Below are 11,095 nucleotides of genomic sequence, written 5' to 3'. Positions count from 1 at the left end.
CCAACTTACCAAGGAGCGTCCAAGAAACTGACATGCGCCGGAAGTGGATTTCCGTCCCACTTTATCACCGGCCCAATCCGCATCGGAATACCCAATAAGATCAAACTTTGCATCCTTAGGGTACCATAAGCCTAACTTTGGGGTCTGAACAAGGTATCTAAGAATATGCTTAACCGCCGTGTGACGGCTTTCCCTAGGGGAAGCTTGAAATCTAGCACATATGCCTACACGTAACATGATGTCCGGTATAGATGCGCAAAGATAAATAAGCGAACCAATCATGGAGCGGTAAGTTGATGGGTCAAAAGGAATACCGTTTGAGTCTTCATTTAGAACTACATCGGTGGCCATGGTAGTCTTCATTAGTTTAGCATTTGTCATATCAAAATTTTCAAGAATGTCCTTGAGGTACTTAGTTTGAGACAGGAAAATCCCTTCTTGAAATTGTTGTATTTGAAAACCAAGAAAGAACTTCAAGTCCGTGTTGAGTGACATCTCAAAAGTCTAGGTCATGGAAGCCGCAAACTTCTTGCACAAATGGATGTTAGGAGAACCAAAGATGATGTCATCTACATAGATTTGGCATAAGATCAAAGCACCATTTTCCCTCTTAGTAAAAAGAGTGGGATCGATCACCCCCACCATAAATCCATCATCGAGTAGGAACTTCTTAAGATGATTGTACCAAGCACGGGGTGCTTGTTTGAGGCCATACAGAGCCTTGTGAAGTTTATATACATGGTCTTTGTGGTGAGGGTCAACAAACCCAGGTGGTTGTGATACATATACATCTTCTTGTAGAGGACCGTTAAGAAAAGCACTTTTCACATCCATTTGATGCAAAGTAAAACCATTGAAAGCAACATAGGCCAATAAAATGCGAATGGACTCAAGACGAGCAACAGGGGTGAAAGTTTCACCAAAGTCCAAACCTTCAACTTGGGAGTACCCCTGTGCAACTAACCTTGCCTTGTTGCGTAGGACAGTCCCGTTCTCATCTTCCTTGTTCTTGAAAATCCATTTAGTTCCAATGACATTATGTTCCTCAGTTGGTCGTTCTACTTATGACCACACCTCGTTGCGTGTAAAACTTTTTAGCTCCTCTTGCATAGCAAGGAGCCAGTCATTGTCACACAATGCATCCTGAATCCTGTGTGGCACGGTACTAGAGAAAAACGAAAAGTGAGAACAAAAGTTTGTTAATTGTTTACGAGTCACTCTACCTTCCGACACGCCGGTGAGGATTTGATCAATATCAACACGACCGGCCACATGTGGCATGATGGAGGTCAAGGTTTCACGAGGTTCGACTTCATTTCCATCATCAACGTCCTCAACATATGGATCATTTATGTGTGGAGGAAGATATTCCTCTTCGCGTTGCACCTGTTGAGGTTCATCATCAAACATACCCATACTTTGGTCTACCTCTTGAAGATCAACTTGTTCTTGCGTGTGATCAGGGTGAGAGACATGTTCTCCCACTTGATCCTCAATAACTGGCATGATGTGTGTGCTAGTATCTTGTGGAGGTATGGGCTGTGAACTGTCTTGAGGATGAGAAATACTCTCATCATCTTCATCGTCATCATGGGGTCTTTGTTCCATGGGAAGAAGTGCACCTACACCCATGTTTAAGATATCTTGTGGGGAGTCTTCTTCACCTGCATCATTTAGATCAACTTGCTCCCCATGTGAGCGGTTAAATTCATCAAACGTCACGTCACAGGTTTCTATAACACATCCAGTGGATTTGTTGTAGACTGTGTAGGCGTGAGAGTTTGACCCATAGCCAACAAAAATCGCTTCAGTGGTTTTGGATTGAAATTTTCCTAACCGTTCCCGTTTGTCGAGGATGAAACACTTGCATCCAAACACACGAAAGTACTTAACATTGGGCTTGTTCCCAGTTAGGAGATCATATGGAGTCTTCTCCAATATAGATCGAAGGAAGAGCCGGTTTGATGGATGACATGTCGTGTTGACGGCCTCAACCCAAAAACTATGTGGTGACTTGTATTCGTCTAAAATGGACCTTGCCATTTCCACAAGTGTCCGGTTCTTCCTCTCTGCCACACCATTTTGTTGAGAGGTGTAAGGTGCGGAGTACTGATGTTCAATTCCCTCATCACTAAGAAATTCTTCTAGGGTGTAGTTCTTGAACTCAGAGCCATTATCACTTCTTACTGCCTTAATGTCCTTGTCAAACTTTCGTTGGGCTTGTTTGGCAAAATCAAAGAAGGTGATCTTCATCTCGTCCTTGGACATGAGAAAGAACACCCATGTATATCTTGAGTAATCATCAACAATGACTAGGCCATACTTTTTCCCTCCAAGACTTGCCCATGAAGGAGGCCCAAACAGAACCACATGAAGGAGCTCTAACGGCCTCGAAGTGGATACAATGTTCTTGGGTGGATGTTTTGATTGATGTTGTTTCCCAGCTATGCATGCACTGCACACACGATCTTTCTTAAAAGATACATTTGTTAGTCCAAGGATGTGATTGCCGTTTAAGAGATTTTGAAGATTTTTCATGCCAACATGGTCGAGCCGGTGATGCCACAGCCATCCCATGTCGGCCTTGGCCATTAGACAAGTTGTATGGAAGGTGCTCTCTTTCGAGAAATCAACCGTGTAAAGGTTGCCATCCAACTCTCCAACAAAGGCCACTTCGAGAGTGTCTCTCTTAAAGACTTTCACATCCGTTAGTCCAAATAATGTGTCATAACCGACGGAAGCCAATTGGCGAACTGAAAGTAAATGATATTCAAGAGATTGGACAAGCATGACATTTGCAATAGACATGTCATTAGTGATTGCCACCTTGCCCAACCCTATTACCCGCCCTTTCGACCCTCCATCAAATACAATGCTCATATATGGTCGGATGGCTTGCATGAAGTCACAGAGCAAGTAACTATCTCCGGTCATATGATTGGTGCATCCACTGTCGATCACCCATTTGGCTCCTCCGGAGAAAACAGCCTGTAACGAATTAAGACTTGGTTTGAGGTACCCATTTTGTCATGGGGCCTTTCACATTAGTTACAAGAGTCTTAGGGACCCAAATAGCATAGAATCGGAATGCATTACGGGGACCAACGAATTTAGCATAGACCTCTCCTTCCTTTGATTTGCGTAGTACATAGGATGGAGGCATGAATTCGGTTGTCTTGTTGTGAGTAGGCGAACCCCTAGTGGCCGATCCACTCACAACCTTACCTTTCTCCTTATGTCCCTCTCATACAAATATTTCTTTAAGCGGAGTGGTACACTTGAGAGGAGATGCACTTTTCTTGGCAGTGCTTGGGTTGAACCCAAGCCCTTCCTTGGCGAAGCCTCCATTGTGTCGACTTAAGATCTTATTGAGAGTCTTTTGTCCTTGTGCACATGTCATGAGACCTCTGTCTAGCTGTGCCTTTAGCGAACAGTTTTCCTCAAGGATAGATGTCAGTTCACTACTAGAGTTAGTAGTGCAGGTATCAACATTAATGATAGGTGAGGAGTAGGCCTTAGCTAAATTGTTAATATAAGTAACCTTAAGTGCCTCAAAGCTCTTTGTAAGAACAATGAGTTTCTCTTCCTTGTCTTTGAGAGACAAGGATAGACGCTCATAGTCCTTAGAAAGGGAAGCCTGAGAGTTCACAAGTCGGTCTTTATCATTTAGTAATTCTTTGCACACAGATTCTGCCTTTTTCAAGGAGGCAAGATCATTAGCATGTTTATCAAGGTTTTCACCTACTTTTGAGCATAGTGCATCATTTTGTGCTTCCTCATACAGGACCTTCTGCTCAAGGATTTCATTTCTTTCCTTCTCCTCAGTGACGAGGGTTTCGAGTTCCTTGATGGTATTGGTGTGCTTACTCACCATTTCCATAAGTATGCAAAACATAGTGAGCTTCTTTCCTTTAAGAGAGCACATAAATTAGTTTATTTTAGCAAACATGGGATGATCTAAGTCATTATCCTCATAGTGATCTTCCGCATCAAGATACTCATCAGATGGAGTAGAAACTAGACTGAAGGAGTTTAACCGTGGAGTTACCTTAACCTTATCATGGGAGCTTTGGTCTTCCTCATCTCCCATGGTAGTCTTTGCCACCAAACACTTGTGAGCGTTGCCCTTGTAGTCCTTCATATAGTTGTAGTGAACAACATCACCACTTTTGTTGACTAGCCTCAAGGTGTTTTGTGTATCCTAAGCTACTCCAGCAACTCCACCAACATCGTCTGGATCTTATTCTTCTTGTACAACCATTGCTCTTCCATCTGTCCTCTTGAACTTGGAGTTCATAGGTTTGGCAACATCTTCTTTACAAAGGTCTTTGGAAACCCTAGTTTGTCTTCTCTCTTCTCATAAGGGCAGTCATTGGAGAAGTGGTTGCTTTCCTCATAGTTATAGCATTTCCTTACCTTCTTCTTTGGGAATCTTCCCTTGAACTTTCATGCACTGAACTTCTTTACAAAGAGAGCAATGTGCTCATAAGATGGGCTTTCATCAGAGTCAACATCATCACCAGCTTCGCAGTCATCATCACCCTCTTCTTCTTCACTTTCTTCTTCGTCACATTCATGCTTGGCTTTCAAAGCAAGATTGATCTTTGATGTTGAAGTGGCATGCATGGCAAGGTGCTTTGTTGCATTTTCCTTTGATTCTTCAAAGAATTGGAAAGTGGATATGATGTCATCTGGAGTCATTTCTTTGAACCCATGGTGCTTCGTCATGTCCCATACCATTTGATGGTGGTACGGAGCAAGAGCATGAAGTAACTTGTCCACAAGAAATCTCTTGGTCAGATTGAAACCATCTTGCGTCTTGTCACTGTCACATGACTCAATGTCTGCGGTGAGAGTCATGAGCCGTTCTAGTAGTTGCTTGGGAGATTCACCCTTTTCCATACAGAAATTATTTAATTCTCCTTGGCAATTTCATATTGAGCAAGCCGAAGAGTGGAGGTACCGGTCTTGGTCCTTATAATGCTATCCCACCGTTCCTTGGCACTTGTGATGTGAATGTAAGGTCTTCGTTGCTTGTAATTCATTCCTTTTCTTATGCACATGATCGCAGTGTCATTGAGATGCTTTTCATAAGTTTCTCTGGGAGTGAGGCACCTTGGATCTACAGGATTGTACCCATGCTCGAGGATGTCCAACATCTCATCATTGGCGTACCTAAGATGATCCTGCATACCAACACTCCACAAGACAAAATCGGAATTTTCATCAAGCAAGGGAGGTTTTCCTCCAGGACTGTACTTAGGTTTCTCAAATTGAGATCTAGCATAAAGCCATGGAACACTGGTTTGGTTCCTTTCCGTAGGTTGTTGGTCAACTGAAGTACCATGCACATGTGGCCCTGAGGCCCTCGGGGACGTGGTTGTCCCCGTGGTTTGTGATGCTAGTCTCATTTGGACCATGGCCTCAAGAGAAGCATCATGCTCCTCTTTTTGCTTGGCAAGGGCCCGTTCCAGGTCCTCAGAGGTCAAAGACTTGACTTCCGAGGAAGTCCCGTCCCTCTGCACTAGAGCTACCGTACCTGGAACCCCGTCCATCTTGCTCTAGGGCGGTTAAGCCACAAGAATAGAGCACGACGCTCTGATACTAATTGAAAAGGATCGAGATGGACCTAGAGGGGGGGTGAATAGGTACAAATCCAAATTTTAATAATTACTTAGCAATTTTAGGCAAAAGTAAGGAATATGAGTGTAGGCCTAATAATTGCTACGACAAGGAGTAAGCTATTTAGAGTGAAGTAAGACAAGCGGTAAACAATAATCAAATACAAGTACGTAATAAGGATTAACACAAGTAGAGAGTTAGGGTTAGGAATAACCGAAACTCCAAGAGAGACAAGGATGTATCCCGATGTTCACTTCCTTGGAGGGAAGCTACGTCGCCGTTAGAGGGGCGGATGTTACCATGAAGGCACACCAACGCCACGAAGGTCACCCTATTCTCCCTTTGAGATAACTCCACGAAGGCGTTTCTCAACCACTAGTGGTAAGCCTTGAGGTGGCTTCCAAACCTTCACAAACTTTCCGGGGGAAATCACAATGGTTTGATTCCTCTCCGAAGACTCCTACCCCCTAGGAGTCTCCAACCTCCAAGAGTAACAAAATCACGGGGATTGCTCAAAACTTGCTCAAATCACAAATCACTTTGGTGGGAAGGAGGAGAGGGAGACGATCTATCTTTTGATTGGAACAACACTCAAAGGGACTCACAAATGCTCTTGGGATCTAGGATTTGGTGTAGACAAGAGTGAGTGAGAGGAAAGGTGTTCTTGGATGTATTCTAGCTGTGTTGAACACTATTTCACGAGGTGGGAGAAGAGTATATATAGTGGGGAGTGAAAAACAGCCGTTGGGGACACTTCAAGTCACACAGGGTCCGGACTTCCGACGGTTGCCGGAAGTCCGGGCATCCGCGAGGTGTCGGACGTCCGACAGGGGTCGATCATCTGAGGCTTGTTGTCACATCCCTAACCCTTAAGCAAGATAGCATTGTGCTCATGTCTTCTTTGCATGAGCATCTAAGAAGATTCAACAAAAACAACAAAGTGGCAAAGGAAAAACTCAAAACCCTAGCCACCATTTCAATTAAAGGAAATCTCAAACTAGTTCAAAATCAATGAACCCAAAATGGCCTCAAGAAATGTTCAAACTTTCTGATAAATCATGAAAGTAAATGAGCATTGGAGAAAACTATTTTCTTGACACTTTATGCTTTTTGAATAAATGAAAAAGGCTACTGGTTTCAAGTTTTAAATTTGAAATGAGAAACTATAAATTTCCAAAAATGTTGAAAACCTTGGAAATGGTTGGGGATATTATAACAAATATTTCAGGAGGTCTAAAATAGTTTTACTTATTGTTTTGGAGCTGAATTAATTAGCAAAACAGAAAAACAAAAACAGAAAAAATGGAAAAACCTTACCTGTCGCCTAAGCCTGGCCCGGCCCATCCCTCGCTCGTCCCCTCCCTCGCGCTAGTAGGCAGCAGGAGGTGGCCGCTGCCCCCTCTGGCGTGGCCACGCACCTGCGTGCCTGCCTGGCCGCCGCCTTGCGCTGGTGACGACGGGGATAAGCTCCCCAGGGCCTCCCCTATCCATTCCCCGCCTCGGTTCTCTTCCTCCTCCCGGATCTCCTCCTCCTCCTTGCTGCCGCCATTAGTGCCGAGCTCGAGCTCGAGCTGCCCGTGCCCCTAGCCATAGGATTCCCTCCCAGAGCACGCCATTAGCTCCGCCTCGTCGCCCTGGTCATCTCTGCAGAAGCTGAAGCTTCCTCGAGCCCTGCAACGCCCGCAACGCCGTTGTCTTCCACCTCCGGCCGCCGGACCTCTCCCGTCGATTCGTCGCCCCCAGGCCTTCCCCGAGCCATCTAAGCTCTGCTCTGCACTCCCCGTGAGCATGCGGTCGTTTCCCCTAAGTTTTTCCCGTCGATCCCCTCCTCTAGATCTAGTTTCACCGGAGCCCGACGAGGACCGCCGTTGCCGCTCGTCGCCGGTGGCCCTCCGATGATCAGCTCGTCCTTCCGAGGGCACCAGCAGCTCCAGGTCGACGCGTAGATGCTGTAGCAGCTAAGAACCGAGCGTAGATCCCTCTGATTCAAAGACCCCGATGACGCCCGAGCCTTGGCCGCCACCAAGCTCGTCGCCGGCGTCATCTCCGGCCAGATCAGCCCCGGCTAAGTGTAGAAATGAAGCTGCGGGAGACGTGTCGTTCCTCTGGTGCTCTCCGCGCAGCATTTGGCCCCCTGTGCGCCGTTTCCGAGCCCCTCCGCCGTGCTGGTGGTCGCCGGAGGCTCCCCGCCGGCGAGGACGACCTCGCCGCCGGTGGATGTCGACGTGGCAAAGCTAACCCAGCAGCTCAGCACCTAATCACTCGCTGACAAGTGGGCCCAAGGCCAAGTCAAACCTCAGTTAGGGCTGGTCAGCGTGGGATTAGTCCCAGATAGGCTGACCAGTGGGGCCCCCCTGTCAGGTTTGACCTGAACAGGTCGGCTGACCTGCTGACGTCAGTCTAATGCAATAAATAGAATTTCCAGTATAAAACTAATTCAGGAAATTGCTAAAAAATGTAAAAATCATAGAAATTAATCTGTAACTCCAATGAAAATAATTTATATATCAAAAAGTATCAGAAAAATTCAAGGATTCTGATTATGCTATTTTCAACCATGTTTAAAAAAGTTACAGAATCCTAAATTGTGGAATAAGGAATAATTCAATTCTTATAATAACTTTTTAAATGGAATTTGCAAAAGTAGTCAAATTTCATTATATATACAATGTTCACCACTGTCGTAATTACAAATCAGTACCATAACATGACATTTCATGCATGTTAACATCAAGTTGATCTGAGCATCAGGTCGAATCAATTAAACCGGTATCCGAGAATACCCCGTTTGAATTGCTATTCGGATGTGATTCAAATCAACTCTAAACCTAATACATGTTGAAAATAATAACTTATCACCTTGCATTCTCATGCCATTCTCATGCATGATTTTGAGTGCATATGATTGTTATTGAATGTTGCCATTCATTTCGGTAGGCTCCGCACCCCCGGATTCCACCGAATATCCGTCTGACGGATATCGTTCCTCCTCTGAGCAACAAGGCAAGCAACCCTTTTGATCATCCCGATAATTCCCATGTTCTTGCTCCTGCACCTATTTATTGCATTTAAGATCAAATACTTCAACTGGTTTTGCCACGCTAGTTGAACCCACTTCCTTTGCATGACTTAACCTTGTCACCGTAAATAGCCAAACCTTGCAACCTAGCATACCTGGTAGTTGTTTGAGCTATGATGTGCCTTATCCTGCTATGCATGCTATGCTTAGAGTTGTGTATGGTCTGTCATCTGGGAGATGAACGGAAATGTGGAATGTGTTCGGTAGGCAAAGGTTGTGTGTTGAACTTGAGTTGGTAAAGGTACCGGTGAAAGGCTGTGTAGGAGTACATGGCGGGTTGTTTCATTGGAACCGTCCTTAGGAACTGAGTTCCGTGTATGTATTCCAAGACTAGATACTACCACATGCTGGGCCCTGAAATATGACCCCGCTGGGCCTATTAATCGCGTAGTACCCGGTCCAGGAGTTGCAAGTAGTTTCTGGTGTTTATATTAATGCTGGAGGCCGTGCATGGTGCTGACCTGAGAGGTGGGCCGTGATGCGGTAGGCAGTGGCACGGTGTACCAAGTGGAACCTGGATGGTGGGCTTGGGAACCCTGCGGACATCGTTTGAGGCCGTGGCGGAAACCTCGGCCGGACTTCCGTACGGGTTACTCTCAGATAGGCGATAAACCTGGACTAGGTACTAGTGTGGTTAACGGTCGTGGCCGACTCCCTCGCTGGGCTTCCGCTTGAAGGTTGCCGAGGTGCATGACGTGCACATAGCGATAAGTGGCGAGAGCGTGTGTGACGAAGTACACCCCTGCAGGGTTATGATCTATTCGAATAGCCGCATCCACGGATATGGACTACTTGGAGACATATGTTGTTTATAGATAACTTCAACGGCTACTCATAAAATTGCCAAGAAAAGCGTGAGTGTCGTGGACGGCATTTCCGTACGGCGACGGAATGATTCCACGATAGTGTATTGTTGTGGTGTTAGTGGACTCGTGTGCGAGAAATCAAGTTGTAAAAATTATTTAAAAATGTAAGTGTCTAGCCACAAGTCATATGCTGGCTTCCCGCATGAAACCCCACAATACCTTTTGATACCTTGCATGAGTAGTTAGCCATCCTAAAGTCTTGCTGAGTACCTTCGTAATCATGTTTGCTTAAGAAATGTTGCAGAGGTTGCTAATGACCCTAATGGAGGGTTCTTCGTAGACATCGATGACGACGAGTAGCTGGTGTCCCAGCTACGATCTGGCCCTACGTCGGCTCTGTAGTATAGTTAGGCCATGTGCCTTCTAGTTGCCCTGTCTGTACCCAGACAGTTTATAACTCTTCCGTTGGCTTGTATTTGTATGACTGCTATTATGGGTCGTGAGACCCTTAATGTGTAATATTATGTGTGTGGCTCTTTCGAGCCTCTTAAATAAAGGTTGTATGTTTATGGTTATGTTGTGATGCCATCGATGTATCTATACATATCGGTATGCCATGCGTACGTGTGTCGTACTTGATATGTATGGGGTTCGATTACCTAGTCGTGAACTTTAGTAGCACTCCTTACAAGGAAATGCCCCTTTGTGATCCAACGAGCCTTGGTAGTTCGCTACTGCTCCGGACACTTTGGTTGACCAGCATGTGTCCTTCTTAGCTGTTGTGTCTGTCCCCTTTGGGGAAATGTCACGCGATGTAATGGAGTCCTTGTAGCCTGCTACGACTCATCTACATTCGCTGATGACTGACCCCTACTTTGTTGGGTCATGTATGCCTGTGCTTGTGCGGTACTGCCACTTGGGCTTATGACTTGACATGTCGATCCGGGTTCTTTGACATTGGATTGCTAGCGACACTATCGCATACGTGAGTCAAAAGACGCAAACGGTCCTGGCTAAGGTAAGGCTGCAGCCGTGGAGTTAACCGTGCGTGAGACCACAACGGGATGCGATGTGTTACAGGCTGGATTCCTATGGCTTAGGATCGGGGTCCCGACAGCGTTGGTATCAGAGCCTGACTGACTGTAGGATTACTAAGCCAAACTGGTCGAAGTTGAGTCTAGAATTGCTTTAGTTATATATAAGGGAATTGTTTGTGGAAGGGAACGTAAGACTCTTGTTCTCTTCTCAAGACATTCTATTCTGGTCATCCTCGTCTTTTCTGCGGGAATTAAGGACTAGGTTACTCATCTTCTCCTAGGCTCGTGTTTCTGATCGGTAGATTATAGGACTACGGGTCGAGAGATATTGGGTTTCTGTTATTCCTAGGAAGCAGGAAGTAAGTTTGATGATCAGAGAGTTGAACTTGATAGTTGAGTGGTTATGCTATTCCATTTTTGGGTTGTCTCAAAATTTGTTTTTGAGAATTTACAGCCGTTATGCTGCCCAATTTTGCATTCGGAGCTCTAATGCTTTTGCATTACACTCTATTTACAGATGCCTGGCCGTCCTTCTCGTCAGGTGGTACGTC

This window comes from Hordeum vulgare, chromosome 4H, assembly GCF_904849725.1.
Source record: "Hordeum vulgare subsp. vulgare chromosome 4H, MorexV3_pseudomolecules_assembly, whole genome shotgun sequence".
Lineage (NCBI taxonomy): Eukaryota > Viridiplantae > Streptophyta > Magnoliopsida > Poales > Poaceae > Hordeum > Hordeum vulgare.
Note: the sequence above shows the minus strand (reverse complement) of the source record.